The sequence below is a fragment of the Phyllobates terribilis genome, unplaced genomic scaffold, assembly GCF_046119375.1.
Source record: "Phyllobates terribilis strain yellow unplaced genomic scaffold, ASM4611937v1 Scaffold_29__1_contigs__length_15306474, whole genome shotgun sequence".
In the NCBI taxonomy this organism is placed as follows: Eukaryota; Metazoa; Chordata; class Amphibia; order Anura; family Dendrobatidae; genus Phyllobates; species Phyllobates terribilis.
Genome location: NW_027362789.1, coordinates 6,219,477 through 6,238,761, shown reverse-complemented (window position 1 = coordinate 6,238,761; position 19,285 = coordinate 6,219,477). Strand labels below are relative to the sequence as shown.

Genomic DNA, 19,285 nt, shown 5'->3' with positions numbered 1-19,285 from the left:
ATTTGGACTTAGACAGAGACCCCCTAAGCTTGGGCCACAGTGTTACCTAATGTTCTGTGGTGTGAGATGGCAAGAAGAATAGTCAGATAGCCGGGTCAGAACATGGAGGTCAGAGAAAATACAAAATCACACAAGAGTAGTCAGTAAACGGGCCGAGGTCACAGCAGGACACAAATACACAAACCGGGAACTGAGCACAGAGGACTGAACCAGATGAGAACAAGGCTGTATCTGGCAGCTTCCAGCAATATGCTTCCAGCTTTAGTAGGGTGTGGCGCTTTCCAAATGGCTGAAGCAGGGAGCAGATTACTCCAGCTGGACAGCACACACACTCATACTGCCAGACAGGATGATACTACAGGTCCCAGGCACCCTAATCTTAGTGGCTGCGCAGAGCCTGTGCCGCCCAGAGCTTCTGGTTCTGACGTCTCCTCCATCACCAGTGCCGCCTGCAGGATGAATAAGGTGGCTCCTGGTTACAGAAGCAGACGTCGCAGGAGCAGATCCCAGAGGAGATGGGACCCACCATTTGCAGAAGCCCTAATGTGACCAAAATGCAGAAAACTAGAGCAGTAGAAATCCCCATAAAGTGACCCCATTTTGGAAATTATAAGCCTCAGTGAAATAATCTATTAGAGTAGTGACTATTTTGACTCCACAGGCACTTTCTGGAAATTAGCACACAGTGGATGTTGGAGAGTGAAAATTACAAATATATAATTTCATTACCCAACACACAGTGTCCAGATTGTGCTCCAGGAGACATACACCATCAATTAAGTGGGTTCTTCTCACTATAGTAATGTCAAATACATGGATGCTAAATGTGGTTTGGGCGCACTGCAAGCCTCAGAAGTGAGGGGGAGATTTGACTTTGGGAGAGTGGATATTGCTGGATTGGTTTATGGAAGCCATGTTGCTTTTCAAAAGCCTTTGAGCCACTAATAATGTGGAAACCTCTGGTTTTCCATTGACAGATGATGGACCTGAGTGGGGACTTGTTTTTTGTGAGATGAGTAGAAGTTTCTATTGACATTATTTTTGCCTACATAACATTGTTTGGTGGCTTTTTATTCCATATTTTGGAGGCAGACTGAACAAACAGTTGAACATTACGACCCACTGGTTCATCCTATGAGGTTTTCTATTAGACTGTGAACTGTTATTGTCTTGGTGAATAATGACGGCTAACATAGGGCAAAATTTAAAAAAAAAATCACAGAAAAAGATACAGCCTTACTAACACCAATAATCGTACCAATTCATGGAGGGGGTGGTTGCCTAGTATTAAAGATGCTCACAGATGAAGCTTGCATAGGACTCCAGTCACACAGGTAGGTTTGATGCACCGTGTGTGGCTTAGGATACTGATGATGTCCATACTGGATAGGAAGGCTGCCCAGCACTATATAAGTGCACCCCACATGGACAGACACCCCAGTACACCCAACCAACACTAAAATGCTAATGCATTTGTTATCTGATTTGGTGTTGGTAAGGCTGATTTTTTTCTGTGATGTTTTCTTGGTAGATAATGATACTTTTACATAAAGTACATTTTTACAGAGAGTTTAAGTAAAAATATTCAACAATATAAATTTTAAGGATATGTTATTCATGAATAATAATTGGTTTTATCCTTGGCAGATGACTGTACCAGGAGATCAGAGGGACAGCTGACATCTTCAATTTTTAAACCAGATGATCTTGAGATCACACAAGATACAACTGAAAAGAATGCTATTACTCCAGATATCCCATCATCCCTTCACAGCAAAGATCTGTCATCTGATCCTTTGAAACTGGTCCTGTCTTCTGATTCATTACCAACTACTAAGGAAAATCAAAGTCACAAAATAAGCAATAAAAAAGAAATTGCTCCTAAAACAAAGAAGCCATTTTCATGTTCAGAAAGTGGAAAATGTTTTACAGAGAAATCAAGTTTAATCAGACATCAGATAACTCACACAGTGGAGAAGCCTTTTTCCTGTTCAGAATGTGGAAAATGTTTTAGCCGGCAATCAATTTTGGTTGCGCACAAGAGAATTCACACTGGGGAAAAGCCTTTTTCCTGTTCAGAATGTGGGAAATGTTTTTTCCAGAAAGCGCATCTTGATAGACATCAGAGAACCCACACAGGGGAGAAGCCTTTTTCCTGTTCAGAATGTGAGAAATGTTTTAACCAGAAATCAGATTTGGTTGAGCACCAGAGAACTCACACAGGGGAGAAGCCGTTTTGCTGTTCAGAATGTGGAAAATGTTTTAGCCGGAAATCAGTTTTGGTTGAGCACAAGAGAACTCACACAGCGGAGAAGCCTTTTTCCTGTTCAGAATGTGAGAAATGTTTTAACCAGAAATCAGATTTGGTTGAACACCAGAGAACTCACACAGGGGAGAAGCCTTTTTGCTGTTCAGAATGTGGAAAATGTTTTAGCTGGAAATCAGGTTTGGTTATACACAAGAGAACTCACACAGGGGAGAAGCCTTTTTCCTGTTCAGAATGTGGAAAATGTTTTAGCCGGAAATCAGGTTTGGTTAAGCACAAGAGAACTCACACAGGGGAGAAGCCTTTTTCCTGTTCAGAATGTGGAAAATGTTTTAGCTGGAAATCAGATTTGGTTATACACCAGAGAACTCACACAGGGGAGAAGCCTGTTTCCTGTTCAGAATGTGAGAAATGTTTTAACCAGAAATCAGAGTTGGTTAAGCACCAGAGAATTCACACAGGGGAGAAACCTTTTTGCTGTTCAGAATGTGGAAAATGTTTTAGCTGGAAATCAGATTTGGTTATACACCAGAGAACTCACACAGGGGAGAAGCCTTTTTTCTGTTCAGAATGTGGAAAATATTTTTGCTGGAAATCAGGTTTTGTTACGCACAAAAGAATTCACACAGGGGAGAAGCCTTTTTCCTGTACGGAATGTGGGAAATGTTTTAACCAGAAATCAGATTTGGTTAAGCACCAGAGAACTCATACAGGGGAGAAGCCTTTTTCCTGTTCAGAATGTGGAAAATGTTTTAGCCAGAAATCAGTTTTGGTTGAGCACAAGAGAATTCACACAGGGGAGAAGCCTTTTTGCTGATCAGAATGTGGGAAATGTTTTAGCCGGAAATCAGATTTGGTTATACACCAGAGAAATCACACAGGGGAGAAGTATTTTTCATGTTTGGAATGTGGGAAATGTTTTAACCAAAGATCAGCTTTAGTTATACACCAGAGAAATCATACAGGGGAGAAGCCTTTTTCATTTTTAACCAAAAATTTTATCTTCATAAAGGGGTTGTCCACTACTAGGACAACTCCTTCTCATTCCTCATGTTTAGCCTTGTTAAAATAAAAACACTGATACGCACTTCCTGTTCTGGCGCCGTTCCATTGGTGTCACAACTTGCTTTTCCGTAAGGATCACACAAGATTGTTGCATCACACAATCCTGCTGCCAATCAACTCCACCTTCAGACGTATTGTACATCAACAGGAAGGACATGGCATGGACATAGCACCAAGAGAACGCACACACTGAAAGAACTCTCTTCAGACCGTGTTCTTGGGGGAATTATAAGCAATTTACAGCCTCAAACATGACTTTCGATATGGGAAAGAAAGAAGAGATCAGAGGTTAATCTGAGGTCCTCCACCTCTGTCAGCATGTCTGGTATGCAGCGTTTCTTATGGAAGGTCTTATCTTCCTGCTCCGGAGCTATTACTGCCTCACCTCAGCGTGGTAAAAGAAGCAGTCTTAACCCTCATGATGCCAGACAGCTCCGGACTGTAAGTCCTGCACCAACTTCTCTCTTAATGTAGGCCTCACAAGAAAACAGCTCCACAAGTCTCCCTGTACTCTCACCAAAGCCCCCATGCTGAGCAGTGCTTGCTTCACAGGGACATTTACCCCCCAGCCACAGGTTATTCTGATATGGGGAACAACATAACTTATTTGTATATCAGATTGCGTCTATCCCTACTAAAGAAGATATGGAGCAATATATTCAGAGGCTGGAGACTACATACAATACTGAAATACGTCCCCTCGCTTCTATCCTGTCACAGCTTACTGACAAGGTACAGAGATTAGAGGATAATGTCGTCCAAGTTAGAGGCCATCATAATGCTCAGAAACTAACACTGGATCTTCACAGCCAGTAAATAAACCACGTGTTTAATATGGTTGATGATCAAGAAAATCGCAATAATATCTGGATAAGGGGTATACCTGAAAGCATCAATGCACAAGCGATTATGCCAACACTGCGATCATTATTCATAATATCCTTGGTGATCCTATTGATAAGAAGCTGGAGATTTATAAGGCGCACCGTACAATAGGCAATCATGGCCCAGATCTTGAGCATCCAAGGGACATTATCTCTCGCATACATTTTTTCACTGTAAAAGAGGCCATTGTGAGGAAAGCAGAGGAGTTGGGTCCTGGTGATTTCAATGGAAAACGCATATAATAGCTCACAGATCTATCCTGAATGACACTTGCTAAAAGAAGGGTATTGAAACCACTACTTGATGCCATCCGGGAAAATGGCCTGATGTACTCCTGGGGGTACCCATTACAGCTGTATATTTTCAAAGATCCAAGCAACATGAGACCTTTCTGTGATGCCCTGGACATTCCCTATATCTGACTGGCCACCTGCTCCACCATTGCCACAGAGAGTTCCAGCACGTCGCAGAAGGTGTTAAGTGGATCAGGAACTTGATGGTGATGCAACCAGATGGGAGAGGAACCTGCCAATCATATGAGCTCCTGAAATGAATCTTGCCTTCCCTGATGAGAGACAGTTTGCAGATGCTTACTTATTTCTTTAAGCATATAATTAGATATATCTAAATAGAGCATTAGGTGCCACTCTTCCACTATATAGAATGTCTAAGTTCATATAACATCTTAGACCAGCATATAAGTTGAGTTCACATGATACTACTGTAATATCAGGCTGTATTACTTTACTTGCTTTATATTCCATGGTTCCACCTAATAGGAATCCTAGAACTGAAAGTTTGACTTACGCCTGTAAAGACAACCCCCAGTTAGGGACTTGCATTGGGATCTGCTTGTTTCACAATTTCCTACTGTTTTGATATATTCATAATCTATACTTCTTAGACACTGAGAGGTAGACGTTACTATCTACCGTCTATACTTCCTCTTTTCTCTTAATCTTTCTCTCTTCCATTCCTCCTTTTTTTCATATAATATGGCACAACTCAAAACTTGTTCATTAAATGTCAGAGGACTTAATGTTCCAGAGAAAGGAGCTCAAGTGTTTTATCATTGGCATAAACAGCATGTACATTTTCTCTTTCTTCAGGAGTCACACTTTAGAGGCGATCATATACTGTACCTCAGTTTACTAATAGATAGCATTTTTCTGGGATGCCAAGATGATTAATGTTTTGAAGTCTAAGGTGCTGAGTATAGGCCGCCACAGATCACTGCTGCATACTATTGTAGAAACACTGTCTGACACGAAGAGGAGGTTCGTGTTTGTTAAGATCTCCGTCCACTCCAAAATTTTGACTTTGGAAAACTTCTATCTCCCTAATTGTGACCAAATTAAGACATGCCGTCATTACTTAAACAAACTAAAATATTTTGCGGAGGACCTTATCACTGGAGGTGACTTTAATTTTGTCTTGGATCCTTCTTTAGATGCGTCCCGGGGCTGGTGTCACCAATCTAAAACACAAACAAAAGCTTTGCTAAACGTGCTCCGGTCTCAATCGGTCGATATATGGAGGATACTACATGCAGACGTAAAGGATTATACCTATTATTCTCCTTTACACAATATGCATAGCAGTATAGTCCTTTTCTTAATTAGCCGTCACTTGCCTACATTACAACCTACATCTCAGGTAGGAACTGCTGTATGGTCAGATCATGCTCCTGTATATTGTAATCTGACTATGCCGGACTCCACCAAGACTTCAGATGTTGGATCCTAAATGATAATCTGCTGAAAGACTCACTCTGTGTCTCAGACCTTCTTGAGACTATAGACTGCTTCAAATATATGAGCATGATGAAACTGCCTTACCATTTAAATGGGAAGCACTCACATGCGTCCTCAGAGGGATAATAATAAAACTTAGATAAAGGCTAAAAAAAGGAGAGAACAGCTAAAGTCTCCCATTTGCTTGAGCGGATTGATCTCCTTGACAAACAACATAAATGATCTGCTTCCCTCCAGGTATATGCAGACCTGCTTAACGCTAGAAGGGAGCTAAAGTAGTTTCATGGATGGGTACTTGAAAATATTGTGTAATTTCAAGGCACCTACTTATGGAAGGAACCAAGTGGAAACTTCCATTCTCGGTACTAGATATGGGGCCTCCTCGAGAAAATGACTTAAAATGTCGTACACTAAAGTTAATATATATATGGCATGGGATAGGGGTAAAAATATTCTGGGAATTGGAAAGTACACAAGCTATACTCCTTTATGGCAGAACTATAACTTACCAGAACTACATAAACTAAAAAATGTTAGTGAGTGTGAGGATAGGGGTATACGTTTGGTGTCACAACTCTTGAGGGATGGATTATTCAAGAGGTTTGAACAAATAAAGGCAGATTTTAACCTTCCGCATAGGGTGTTTTATCAATATCTGCAAATACATTTTGCATATAGTACACAACTAAAATAAACGCCATACTGATTTATAGACATCACCCAATAGATACCATTACTACATCGTTGGATACAAAAGGTCTAATATCCATTATTTATAAGCGGTTACTGGCCCTACATTTGGATAAATATCCTTTGATAGTTAAGACATGGGAGGGGGGTGAGGGTCCCTTATCTGAGGAGCAATGGGGGAAATACTGGATTTGACACAGAAACTTTCATTGTCAGAGTCACAAAGATTGTCCCGAATTCTTCTCATTCATAGGGTATATAGATCCCCAAGTATTTTATTTAAAATTGAAATACAAACGGATGACACATGTCCTAGATGTGGTCAAAAGGACGCCCACCTGATGCATATGACGTGGGAATGTGTAAATATTGGCGACTAATGGAACATGGTGATCGCTCTTGTACTATCTGTATCTAGGATACAACTTCAGTTGGAACCTAAAATCTGTATCCTAGGACTCCTGGGAGAAGACGTAGATCCAGACTCCCATATGGCAGTAGCTAGCTCAAGAATATTATTCCAAGCCAGAAAGTTGTTGGCACTACATTGGATAGACAATTCTCCCCCAACAATAACAGAACTAAAATCCAGGATAAATAACATTCTATGCTTGGAAAGTGGATCTTATATTAAAGGAACGCTCTCAAGAAATCCATACACATATGGAAGCAATGGTTAATTACCCCAGGTATTGCTTCAGAAATACTATACTGGACCATTTGTACATATCCCTGCAGTAAACCAGGAATTTATATCCTTATACCTAAGGTGTCCGCAAATAATAATTGTCTCAGTCCACACAATTGCCCCTTCTTAGATATATTCTTTTTCTTTTGATGTCCCAATAGGGAAAAAAAGCCGTCAGGAAGTATTCAGATATTTATGTACAAATGTAAAATTACTATTCCAAAACCTTGTACTGTACAGGGATATTGGGATTTATATCATTGTAAACCGGTTCTTGTATTGTTTACTGTTTTTTCTTTCTTTTTATTTTTTTTGTCACAAAGTTTATATGACAAAAACAAAATGTTGGTCTTTCTTTTGTTAAATAAAAATGATCTGATTGAAAAAAAGAAATAATAGATCAAACGTATACAAAATGCCAAGATCGCATGTGAAGGTACTCGTATGAATTCACAGATAAATGTGGTCTCTCATTGACAAGGAAGTTACATCCACGGATACAAAGGACATACGGCTCTGGCAAAAATTAAGGGACCACTGAACAGTTTTCTATTGGAAAGCATGGCAAGACGAATGAAAGCTGTGATTCAAAATCATGGTTAGTCCACCAAATATTGATTTCACATTTAAAACATGAGTAATTTGAGGTCTGAAAGCACTGTGTTTCTTTTTTAGTATTTTGACACTTTATCATTTGCTGCAAATAAATACAAAATTTTTAGCTTTGAATTTCGGAGACATGTTGTCAGTAGTTTATAGACTAAAACAACAATGTACATTTTACTCAAAAATATACCTATAAAGAGAAAAATCAGAGAAACTGAAAATTTTGCAGTGGTCTCTTAATTTTTGCCAGAGCTGTATGTATCCAAAACAAAAGGAGCACGACTGCTATAAATTCATAACCCCACTGACATAGCTGACGCATTTCAATGCTGTTATAGCTCACTACATAATATTCATGGAAAATATATACATTTTCTTGAAACAAAAATTGACAAATATATTATGGACACTGCCGTTCCTTCCTTACAGACCCCTGAGCAGGAGATACTAGACAAAGCTTTCACTGAACAATGGATAGGACAGGCCATTAGATCATTCCCTATCGGGAAGAGCACTGGGCCAGATGGATTCAATAATAGATTTTATAACATGTTTGCACCTCTGTTATTACCATTAGTGTTCAATAATATCTCAGAAGACTCCCCTTTGCCCCCCAATCACTTGAGGCTCACATAACAGTTTTATCAAAGCCTGGAAAAGAACTAAATGCCTGCCCTAATGTTCATCCAAATTCATTAAATAATGTAGATGTCAAAATATTCTCTAATATAATTGCACCATGGCTCTCCCACTACCTACCCTCAATTGTTAGCAACGATCAGGTTGGCTTCGTTAAGGGTAGAGAAGTGCGAGATAATACAAATAAAACATTGTTAGTTTCACATGCGAAAAAAACCAGGGGCTCCCAATGTGCCTTGTTTCTGTGGACGCTGAAAAAGTGTTTGACAGAATGCACTGGACTTTCTTGAAGAGCACCTTACGAAATATTGGGTTAGGCTGTTTCTTGTTATCTAAAATTCTATCCTTCTACACTGACCCTAAAGCGATAGGGTAAACGGCCTTCTATATGACACATTTTCTATTAAAAATGAGACAAAGCAAGGGTGTCCCTTATCACCTCTGCTATACACATTGGTGATGGAACATTTCGCGGTAGCATTACACAAAAATCCAGATATTAGTGGAGTTACTATAGACTCACATCACTATAAACTAGCTCTATACGCAGACGACTTGTTGCTCTATTTTCAAACCCAATTATCTAATTTCCTTCTATACTAAAGGAATTCAAAGAATTTCGCCAAGTAAGCGATTTTAAAGTCAACTACTCTAAATCAGAAGCAATAACATAAGACAACAGCTAATTTTTAACTTTCCCTTTAAATGACAGAAAGACCTTGGTACACAAATTCCAGGGAACATGGATGATCTGTATAGTTTAGATTATATCACTGTCCTTGAACAAACTCTTCAAAATTTAATGAATTATAAATTCAAACCCTTGTCCTGGTTTGGTTGTATTTATGTGATAAAATGGACATTTTGCCAAAACTTCTTTATATATTCCAGACCGTTCCTGTCTGCGTTCCTGAGACCTTTTTCTCCCATCTCGACAACGCTATTAGGTAGTATGGGGAACGTCAAGGTCTAGGATATGTTTTAAAATATTGTGATGTTCCGAAAATAAAGGTGGGTACTAGTATGCCTGATCTAAAAAAAACTGCGATCAATCTTTGATTCTTATGAGAGCAGTGGACTGGTTCACATCTAAGGAACATAAGTAATGGGTGAAACTGGAAGGGGACCTCTATCCCTGGATACTCACATCTCTACCTTGGATTGACTAAATACATGTACAAACTAAACAATTACCAATACCCATTCAACACTTTTTGAAAACATGGGATCAAGTCTTAATCTCATCATCTATATCACGTAGGTTGGGTCCATTAATGCCCTTGTTTGGCAACCCAGATTTTCCCTCTGCTTCAGGTAAGGACTCATTTCTAATCTGGGACTGATCTGATGACCTTAGATTGAGACACTTTCTCATGGGATCAGGCTCTTTTCCTTCCTTTATAGAACTTCGTGGCTCCTTTCCAATTAGGAGTCTATCCTGCCTGGCTTATTTCCAGCTCAGGTCATTTATAAATTCTCACATGTTACTAGTATAAAGGATGAATTCACTCCGTTTGAACCCTTAATCATGCAAGTAGGTCCTTGTACTAAACTTCTATCTTGCATACACAAAGCAACACAAATGGACACCAGCAATGACCCTCTACCCTTTACTGGGGTTGGGAGAAGGAATTGGGTCGTCAAATTCTAGAGAAGGATAGGCAAAAAACATACATAATGCCAGAAATGTCACTGACTGCGGAGACGTCTCCATGTAGCGTCTTCACTCCGGATATCACTGTACAGGAGCCGCACAGTTCACAATGTGCATCCACTGAGGCCCCTGATCATGTGACCCCTGACTCCTCCCCTCCTGTGACCTCATCACAGGTCCTGTACGCACAGAGCAGCCATATATGTGGTGGCGGCTCTGCAGGTGGAGGTATGTGGAGACCCCATTACTGGGCGCAGGGGGCATTAACCCCTGCAGCATGGAGACTCTTTTGGGGTCTCTGTGTGGTGTGAACAGTGAGGTAACAGCTGTGGACAGAATACGGCTTAGCTGTTTCCCGTCCACATTAGATCCATTCAGACGACTGCAGGATGAAGGACAGAAGCCCAGAGAAGTCCTCACACAACGCCATTATTCATCTCCTAGCTCCAGCACAGTAATGTAGATAGTACTGATAACCGTCCACATATTCTCTTTATACCCTCCGGTACGATGGATTTACCCTCAGTGTCCAGGAAGCTTCACGGTTCAGCAATGCCCCTCTGACATCTCCCCTCCACCTGAACTATTTACTCTTTCAATGCCACAAAACCGAAAGTTCTTTCAGTCACCATTGTGTTCTCTTAGGAAATGTGTGGAAAGGTTGGAGGGGTTAATGGCCGCGGGATTAGTGGGGTCTCCTATGTGCTCATTAATTCTCTACCTTATTTACGGGAGGAGCAGCCAACATATCTGACATTACACTCCAGACACTGAATACAATATACTACAAATTCTCTGCTGCAGGTGATACATTGTGTAATGAAATGTTTTATTTAATGTGATTAAATCTATTACATGTGTTCGGCATATTTACATGGTGGACATTTATCAATGCCGCATTTACAAAAACCCAGAGGTGTAAGCCAGGTTCTCGTTATGTGTTTCTCTTACGATTAATTTAGGAGACAGGAGTTGTGAAAGGGTCGGGGCCGAGAACAAACAACCATCTCGAAAAACCATCAGATAACCATCTTGTGAAAAACGGATTCAGCTGTAGACTCCGAGGAAGAAACTGCTTGTTGTCTGTGGCCTAAAATATATAGGATTTATTACTAGATGTAAAGAAGAAAACGAAATACTGTAAAATAATATATCTCCTCATATGTTTCCTTTTATTATCTCCAGTAATTGTATTATTACACAGGATTTTTATGATGTTACATCGGCTCATCTTCTTCTCATTCAGGTCTCTACAATACGGATCTGTCCAAATCAAAGATGGATTTGGACAGAGACAAGATGGCAGAGAGGATATTACTCCTCACCCTAGAGATCCTCTTCCGCCTTACTGGAGAGGTGAGAGATTCTGATGGCGTCACATTACATCATTCTTATCTATGGGAATAACAGATGGACAGAACTGGAGAGGTGAGGACTCTGAAAATGTCTGTAGTAGGATTTATTAATGTGTCTCTCCATAACCAGGATTATACAGTAGTGAAGAAGACCTCTAGTGAGCGCTGTCAGAACCCTGTGTCTGAGGGATGGGGAAGACCCCTGAACCCAATCACTGGGCCTCCACCTCACCCCCTGATACATGAGGACATTAATGACCAGAAGATCCTAGAACTCACCTACAAGATGATTGAGCTGCTGACTGGAGAGGTGACACTGCTGGGAATGCTGGGACTTTATACAGTAATGCTATGAAGGGATCGGGGGGATGACTGTATCTTTGTATGTGTTAGGTTCCTATAAGATGTCAGGATGTCACTGTCTATTTCTCCATGGAGGAGTGGGAGTATTTAGAAGAACACAAAGATCTGTACAAGGACGTCATGATGGAGGTTCCCCAGCCCCTCACATCACCAGGTAATAGACGGGACTAAATACACACGGCCTATAATTATCTGTATGTAAAGAATGAATTCAGTCCCTGTATGTGTTTCCTCCAGATCTATCCAGTAAAAGGACAACACCAGAGAGATGTCCCCGTCCTCTTCTTCCACTGGACTGTAAACAAGAAGATCCCAATGTTCTTCAGGATCATCAGGTAGATGGAGAGAAGGTGTCATGAGATCTCCCCTATGATGTGTAGACGGCTGTAAAGGTCTTGTGTTGTGTCTTGTTTTATCCACCAGTATTATATTTTATATTTGTGTAATGAGAACGGTGGGGATGGCAGGATTAGAGCTGATCATAGATGGGACTTCTCCATCAGTCTGTGACTTTTACAATATTTGTTTCAGGGTGAAGATCTGACCCATATTAATACTACAGAGACATATGTGAGGGGTGATGAGCGGTGTAAAGAGGAGATTCCTACATATGACTACCCAGGTGAGTAGTAACTACTAAATGTAGAGAAGTTACCAATTCATCTCAGTCACCGGCTGTGGCTGCTTTATCGGTGGTGTAGTCCGGCCGTATCACAATCGTGTGATCACCATTTTACTTCTAGACCACAACATTCTCCTCCATCCAAAACTGTTTAAATGACTTTGGGCATTGAAAGCCCTTTTCTATAGAACTTACAACCGGAAGGATCCACCTACCCTTTGAGATTAGGAGATGCTGATTCTTACCTGCCCAGATCTTTAAACTACAAAGCCAAATGACAGCGTACATAGAATTTGCTGACAAGTTAGAAAATCACATGATGAATAATATTATGATGGGCCTGTAAGAGAAAGCGGAGGGTAGTGATGCTGTTGGCTTCCTAGAACCCTGATATCTTATTGGATGAATCTAAATTCTCTCCCTTCTGTGCTGCTGAATGTGCTCATATGGTCCCTACAAGACCAGGTCCAGTGTTTCTGGAAAAATTTAATTTTTATGATCTACAACATTAAATGTGCAGTGAGGACCAAGTGTGAATTTCTGTACAATAACAACAGAGATTCCCTTTATCCTGACTTTTAAATTTCTTTTAAAACTGACTAACTTCAAGGAGGATTATGATAAACTACATAAAAAAGCATTACCCCTGTGCCATGATATATCTCTGTGATGCTGAGTCACTTTTCATGGCCAAGCCGTGAGACAGGATAGTCAAGGAGTCCTGTAACATCCCTGGTGGCATGCTTACATGGTTTACCATCTCCCACCATGAAAGACCGCAATCTTATCTATCAGTCCAGGCTGCACACTTTGCTCCAGTGCCTTCTGTTTGCATGTCTCTTGTCTGATTTCTTAGGGCGGTGGCGCTGTTGCTTTCTGATTCTTATAGTTGCAGTGTGCGCACTCCTAATGCGTCTCCAACCTATTGCTGTGAGTCACTGGATACTTAAACCCCCTCCACCCAGTGCTCTGTGCAACTGAGTTGCCAGGTCTTGTCCTGTATCTTGCCTGTTTCTGCCACCCTGGGGGCTGTATACCCAGGCCTGTTACCTGTGACTTCTAGTCAGTTTCCGCCTTCCTGGGGGCTGAGTTCCCAGGCTCTTTCCTGTATCTTGTTCCTGGTTCAGATCCTGTCTGAACAGTGTCCTAGCCCTTTACCTATTTGTCTCTATGTCTGCACCTTCCCTTTTCCTACAGTGTCTGAACCTGCACCTAACTCCAACTCGTTGTCTCTGTACTTCTGTTTGTGAGTTTTGTGTCCACTCGCTACTTCATTGCAGGTACCTTGTGTGTATCTGGTTCTGCTCGTTCTGTTTCCCTGTCTCCGTATCTACTCCTGTGTTCCAGCTATCTTCTTTTGTTTTCCAGTCTGTTCCATGTGAACAGAGCCCTGTCCTGTCTACCGCATCTGTGGGTTTTGCTCTGCTCTGCTTGTCTACCGCATCTTTGGGTTTTGCACTGCTCTGCTTGTCCATCGCACCTGTGGTTTTGCTCTGCTCTGCTTATCCACCGCACATGCGGTTTTGCTCTGCTCTGCTTGTCCACTGCACCTGCGGCTTTGCTCTGCTCTGCTTGTCCACCGCACCTGCGGTTTTGCTCTCCTCTGCTTGTCCACTGCACCTGTGGTTTTGCTCTGCTCTTCTTGTCCACTGCACCTGCGGTTTTGCTCTGCTCTGCTTGTCCACCGTACCTGCGCTTTTGCTCTGCGCTGCTTGTTTACCGCACCTGCGGGTTTTGCTCTGCTCTGCTTGTCTACTGCATCTGCGGGTTTTGCTCTGCTCCGCTTGTTTACTGCACCTGCGGGTTTTGCTCTGCTCTGCTTGTCTACCGCACCTGCGGGTTTTGCTCTGCTCTGCTTGTCTACTGCATCTGCGGCTCTGTTCCTGTATCATAGTCTGTACTGGTTCCTATTTTGCCTGCTTTCCTACCTGCCAGTACCCACCTGTCTGCATATCAGCTGTGCCTGCCAGTACCCACCTGTCTGTATGCCAGCCTAACCTGCCTGTTCCTGCATTCCCCAGTGTGGGTCAACAGCTGTGACCGGGGTCTGACCTGGAGTAGCACCTGGTCCCTCTGCTCGGTTCCGCCCTGGTTTACAGAGTCGATTGAAGTGCCGTGCGACCTTGGTCGAACCGGGTTGATACTTAGTCACGCCCCTCCAGGCACTCCTCGGTTCATGATCCAGTGGGATCACTAATCACGCTCACGCCAGTCAGCCCGGGCGTGAGCGTAACAAGTCCGAAGTCAAAAGCCAGGAGGGTACATCATAAACAAAAGAAAGAAAGAAGTAGACAGGTAACGTTCTGTTCGTCAGAATACCAGGAGGATAGCGAATCAGAGCATAAGGGGTTAAACATACGGATGATCAGAACAAGGTCAGGCAACAGAAGATCAATTCACAAAACATAAGGCACAGAGACAAACCTCACACAAGCTGAATGTACATCTGGCAGAAACAGCCCAGTTAAGTAGCCTGGCAATCACCTGGGATAGTGAACACTTCAAGATAGCTAGTTCCTTTTAGTCTCAGATTGGACAGCTGAGCTGTCAATCAACACACTGACAGCTCAGCACAACCCTGCACCAGACTGGATGACCGAGTTGTCAGTAACTGCATCCCACACACACTGAGTGGTAGAACCGTGACAGTACCCCCTCTTCTAACGGAGGCCACCGGACCCCCAAGCTTCCCAGGAAATTTTAGATGGAAGGTCCTGACTAACCAATCTGCCTTCACATCTCAAGCTATGACCCACGTTCTCTCCTCTGGTCCGTATTCCTTCCAATGGATGAGGTATTGGAGGGAATTTCGGACCCTATGAGAATCCATAACTCACTGAAACTCATACTCCAAGCCACCGTCGACTGAAACCAGAGGAGGCGGGGAAGAGGGAGACAATGCCAAAGGGACAAACTCCTTTAATAGGGATTTATGAAAGACTTTAGTGATGCGAAGAGATGGAGGAAGCTTTAATCTGAATGCCACTGGATTGACCACCTCTAGGATCTCAGCACTTTAAGTTTAATGTTCCTATGACAACCAAACCTTATCCCCGATCTTAAAAACAGGACTCACTGAATGTCTTCTATTGGCCTTCTGTTTTTTGGCGAATCTGAGCAGTCCCAATATTCTTTTGAACATCCTTTCAGACATTCCCAAATCTTAGTATTGTGACCTCCACCCCAAGACATTCAGAAATAATCCTAGAAAATTCACCAAAATAGGGATGAAAACCATAATTACAGAACAATGGTGAGGTTCCAGTAGACTGATTCACTCAGCTGTTAAATGGAAACTCAACAAGTGTAAAAACGAAGACCTCCTGCTGAGCCGCCACAAAGCATCTTAAAACTTATTCCAAAGATTGATTTGTCCTGTCTGTCTGACCATTGGTTTGAGGGTGGTAAACAGATGAAAATGATAAGTCAATCCTGAGTTTACTACAAAAAGCTCTCCAGAATTTAGAGACAAATTGTACTCCCCTATCAGACACAATGTTAAGAGTGATCCCATGTAACCTTACAATATGAGAAAAACAACTTGGAGAGTGTCTCTGCATTAGGTAATCCTGACAAAGGAACAAAATTAGCTTGCTTGCTGAATTGGTCAACTACCGCTCTGATAGCAGTTTTCCCACGAGACAGAGGAAAATCCGTGATGAAATCCATGGACAGATGAGTCCACTGGCTTTCTGGAATTGTCAATGGATTCAATTCCCCAGCCGGCCGGCTATGACTGACTTTATCATGGGCGCAAATTTCACAAACAGATACAAAAATCTTTGATATTATTATGCATGCACAGACACCAAAAAATCTAGCAATTGCTTTCTGTACAGCAATAACCCCAGGATGACCACTCAAGATGGAATCCTGAAATTCTTGTAACACACGCAATCTTGGGTACACAGGCACAAATAATTTAGATCCTGGAGTAGCGGAAGGAGCCAACGACTGGACTTTATGGATCTACTCCTCCAATTTCAAGGTTACCATAGAATCCACAATACCGTGAGGAATAATGGAGGATGCAGGTTCTGGAGGAGAAACTGAATCGAGACTACAAGATAATGTGTCAGCTTTCACATTCTTAGACCTTGGCCAGACATAATGTGACGCTGTGTCACCTTTCATGGCCAAGTCGTGAAGCAGGATAGTGAGGGAGTCTGAAGTCAGAAGCCAGGAGGATACATCCTAAACAGAAGGAAGAGACAATGGCGTGGTCAGGTAACGTTCCGTTGGTCAGAATACCATGAGTATAGCGGATCAGAGCACAATTAGGTCCAAGGTCAGGCAACAGAAGATAAATTCACAGAACACAAGGAGCAGAGACAAACCTCACCCAAGCTGAATGTACATCTGGCAGAGGTCTAGGAGAAACAGCCCAGTTAAGTATACTGGCAATCACCTGGGATAATGAACACTTCGAGATAGCCAGCACCTCCCAGTCTCAAATTGGACGGCCGAGCTGTCAATCAAAGTACTGACAGCTTCAGCACGCCCCTTTACCAGATTTAACGGTTGAGTTGGCAGCAACTGCATCCCAGTCACACTGAGGGGTGAAACTGTGACAATCTCTAAGCCTTCACTGACTTGCCTCTTATTTTACATAATGCATGTAGTAGTGCAGGGTTAGGTAAAATAGGAGGCAGGTCAGTGAGCGATCAGTGAGCTGTCATAAGAGCATACAGATGAATATGTAAGCAGAGCACCAGATAGCGCACCCTTCACAGGCCGCCCCGGAGCACATGTATATCATTATCTCCAAACTGAAAGTAAAGATAACACAGCAACCACAGGACGGATTTCATCTACCAAGGTATCATATTAATCAGTGTAATGGTGCCCACCAGAGAGTGTATGTAGTTTACTGAGCACAATCCCGCTGACAGGTGCGCTTTAAGATCTAAGAAGAGCTATCAATTAAACTCCTTTTGGAAGACCTCGCAATAGAACATATGGGGAAGTGAGAGATAATGCTTTAACTTCTTTTGAAGCATAGGAATCCTGTAGTGTACAGGTAATTAAACAAGAAAGTTATATTAGGAGAAAACATGCCAAAAGGAGAGGGGTTTACTAGAGGAGAAGTGTGCTTTCCCAGGCACAGAACTTTTATTCATGCAGCACAGATTGTAGCCAACCCGGCTCCGGGGTTCAGACCGGAATATTGGCGTTGGTATCGATCCGATATGTATGAGATATAGATTTTCAGCGTTATAACGAAGGGCGGATGTGACGCATTAACTCACATCGGCGGGGGTGGGGGCACTAGAATCACTCCAATTGAATAACGGTCTGATAGATGGTGCGAACAAGGTTATATTTGATCTTTATGTACAGGTAAAATCCTGATAAAAAAATAAGACATCAATATCTAGTGCCTGTGATCTTCAGAGGTGAAGATATCTTAAGTTGTTGCTCTCCTAAAATCCTTAAGGCTGAGAACATCTCACAAACAGCCACACATGAGTTCATAAAGGAGAAGTGTGTGGGCGTAACTTAGGAGCTAATAAAAAGCAAATCCTGGGTCTGGATCATTGTCAGCACCTAGGAAGACCTACAGTAGTTCGCTGTGGAGGTTCTGTCCAATTCCAAATCTAAGTGCTTCCCTTCTCTTAAGTTCTGAGCCATTTCTGTGACCAAGTTTAGCAAGTTTCTTGTTTATACCTTTTATGTATTTGTATATATTCTGCTGTTTTGTTCCCATTTTGTGTTATCTTGTATATTTTTTAAACACTGCCTATATTTTGAATTAAATATATAGTTTAATAGTTCTGTACCTTTTGCTTTGTAAACCTCACCTAAAGCAATATGCTACCTGTAATGGGTGTCCAGTTGGCCTGTATAAATGATTGGTGCTGTTAGTTTCCTAATAACCGGCCTAGTAGTGGAAGCAGCTGCAGTCTCATCCATCAATCATTGATCAATTGCGTATCGTTCTTACGATTTGGAGGCTGTGGAGATGCGTTACCCTTGATAAAGTGATAACAATGGGTGGATCTGCATGACCCCTCCGGCTGTGTATCTTTGACACCGTGCCTAATGACAGAAGCAGATTTGCAGGAGTAGATCCCAGACAAGATGGGACACACCATTTACAGAATCCCTAATTTGACTAAATTGCTGAAAACCAGAGCAGCAGAAATCGCCATAAGGTGACTCCATTTTGGAAATTATAACCTTCAGTGAATTAATCTATAGGAGTAGTGACAATTTTGACTCTACAGGCACTTTCCGGAAATTAGCATGCAGTGGATGTTGGAGAGTAAAAATTGCACATTTCCCATTTTACTAGTTCCCAGATTGAGCTCCAGGAGACACACACTGTAAATTAAGTGGGTTCTTCTCACTATAGTAATGTCAAATACATGGATGCTAAATGTGGTTTGGGTGCACTGCAAGGCTCAGAAGTGAGGGGGGAGATCTGACTTTGGGAGAGTGGATATTGCTGGATTGGTTTATGGAAGCCATGTTGCTTTTCAAGAGCATTTGAGCCACTAATAATGCGGAAACCTGTTTTTCCATTGACAAATCATGAGTGGGGGCATGTTTTTTGCGGGATGAGTAGAAGTTTTTATTGGTGTTATTTTCGACTGCAGAACATTGGTGGCTTTTTATTCCATATTTGTGAGGCAGAATGAACAAACAGTTGAACACCACGCTCCACTGGTTCATCCTATGAGGATTTGCATTAGACT

General features: G+C 42.0%; 1 protein-coding gene, 1 long non-coding RNA gene and 1 pseudogene across 3 annotated transcripts in view; 2 read left to right on the top strand and 1 right to left on the bottom strand.

The window, feature by feature from the left end:
- The window catches only part of LOC141178606 (uncharacterized), a 39,146-nt gene extending 28,756 nt beyond the window's left edge, over positions 1-10,390 (bottom strand). For both annotated transcript variants that reach the window (XR_012254841.1, XR_012254842.1), the window contains exon 1: positions 10,268-10,390. This is a non-coding gene — a long non-coding RNA (uncharacterized lncRNA). The remainder of the gene's footprint in view (positions 1-10,267) is intronic.
- LOC141178593 (uncharacterized) overlaps positions 1-19,285 on the top strand; it is a 328,452-nt gene that overhangs the window by 39,895 nt on the left and 269,272 nt on the right. The gene's annotated exons all lie outside the window — the stretch shown is intronic.
- LOC141178605 (uncharacterized) overlaps positions 1-19,285 on the top strand; it is a 92,806-nt pseudogene that overhangs the window by 71,859 nt on the left and 1,662 nt on the right.